This window comes from Carcharodon carcharias, chromosome 19, assembly GCF_017639515.1.
Source record: "Carcharodon carcharias isolate sCarCar2 chromosome 19, sCarCar2.pri, whole genome shotgun sequence".
NCBI classification, from domain to species: Eukaryota; Metazoa; Chordata; class Chondrichthyes; order Lamniformes; family Lamnidae; genus Carcharodon; species Carcharodon carcharias.
In genome coordinates this window covers 10481401-10483201 of record NC_054485.1, presented here as the reverse complement: position 1 = coordinate 10483201, position 1801 = coordinate 10481401, and positions in this window count along the sequence as shown.

The following is a 1801-nucleotide window of genomic DNA, read 5'->3' as shown; positions in this document are numbered from 1 at the left end:
CATCACATGACAACAACAACTTGAAAAAGTTTCATAACTTTTTGGTGGTGGTGGTGGGGTGGTGGGGAGTGTAGCATGATCATTTATTTTCCTTCTCCATCTCGTTTTGTAATGAAAGAAAAAAATCAAATCGAAAACTTGCGTGGTCGATTCAACAATTATTGACTCAGAAAGTCACAACAAGCTCCTTCGTTTTCTCGATACACAATCACCATCCACATTTTAAAAAATATGACCAAGTGTCAATTGTAACTAAAAGATTTAGTTTTATGTGAATGATTGACAGACTTTTTTTTTAAAAAAGAGTGCTATTAATTGAGTTTGAAAAGAGAAAAAGTCAAGATGTATCAATAACTCATGTCATCAACTTGGATTTTAAAAGCCCATGCAGGTGGGACCACTGAGGATGGAATAAATGTTGGTAGATAATAAATTAGATTAAGGACCATTGCAGTGAGTCTTGGGCCAGAATTTTACTGGCATAGCCTGGACCAAAAGTGGATCCAGAACCTGGGCGAATGGCAGGACAGCAGAAGGGATTTTACCATCTGCGGGCAATTATAAGTATTATAAGACAGCTCTACAGCCTTGGTAACATCACCGATAGAGGCTAAGGCTGTGGGTGGAAGGAGACAGCACCTCCATGTTGAGGCACTCTCGAAGGGCTGGTAAGAATTTTTTTAATGTGCTCAACCAGGCAGGCTATTGCCACTGAGGGACCCCTCCTTAGACATGGAATCTCCAGGAACGAAGACCACCTCCCTGCCCCCCTTGGAAGCCACCTCACTGTACCTGGCGATCACCCCACACTGCAGGGGGGTGATCTGACAACAGTAAAATCCTGCAATTGTGGTAAAATTTACTGTCAATTGGCCCTCCAGCTTTGGGAGCCCAACATCCTTAATTGGATGATGCGCCCATCCTTGGGTGGGGGGAAATCACTGACTGTTCACTAGATAGTGTGGGCTTCTGAACTCCATTTGGGTCTGATGGTGGGGTTTTGAAGCCTGCAGGGAAAATCCTGTCCCATATTTTTAAATACTTTTATCTTGACCCATTCCTTCATGTTGTTCAACCATATCTGCCTCTATCGTCTTCACAACTTTCTTCTTAGGCCATTAAGTCCTTCAAGCCTGATCTGCCATTCAATAAGATCATGGTTGATCTGATTGTAACCTCAACCCCACATTTCTGCCTACCCCTGATAACCTTTCACCCCTTGTTAATCAAGAGTCTATCTAGCTCTGCCTTAAAAATATTCAATGATTCTGCTTCCACTGCCTTTTGAGGAAGAGAATTCCAAGTCTCACAACCCTCTGAGAGAAAAAAATTCTCATCTCTGTCTTAAATGAGGGACCCCTTATCTTTAAGCAGTGACCCCTAGTTCTAGATTCTCCCACAAGAGGAAACATCTTCTCCACATCCACCCTGTCAAGGCCCCTCAGGATCTTAAAGATTTTGATCAAGTTGCCTCTTTCTCTCCTAAACTCCAGTGGAAACAAGCCTAACCTGCCCAACCTTTCCTCAAAAGACAACCCGCCCATTCCTGGTATTAGTCTAGTAAACCTTCTCTGAACTGCTTCTAATGCATTTACATCTTTCCTTAAATAACAGTACTGTGCACAGTACTCCAGATGTGGTCTCACCAATGCCCTGTACACCGAAAGAATTATCTCCTTACTTTTGTATTTAATTCCCCTCACAATAAACGATAACATTCTATTAGCTTTCCTAATTACTTGCTCTACTTTCATACTAGCCTTTTGTAATTCATGCACTATGACACCCAGATCCCTCTGAA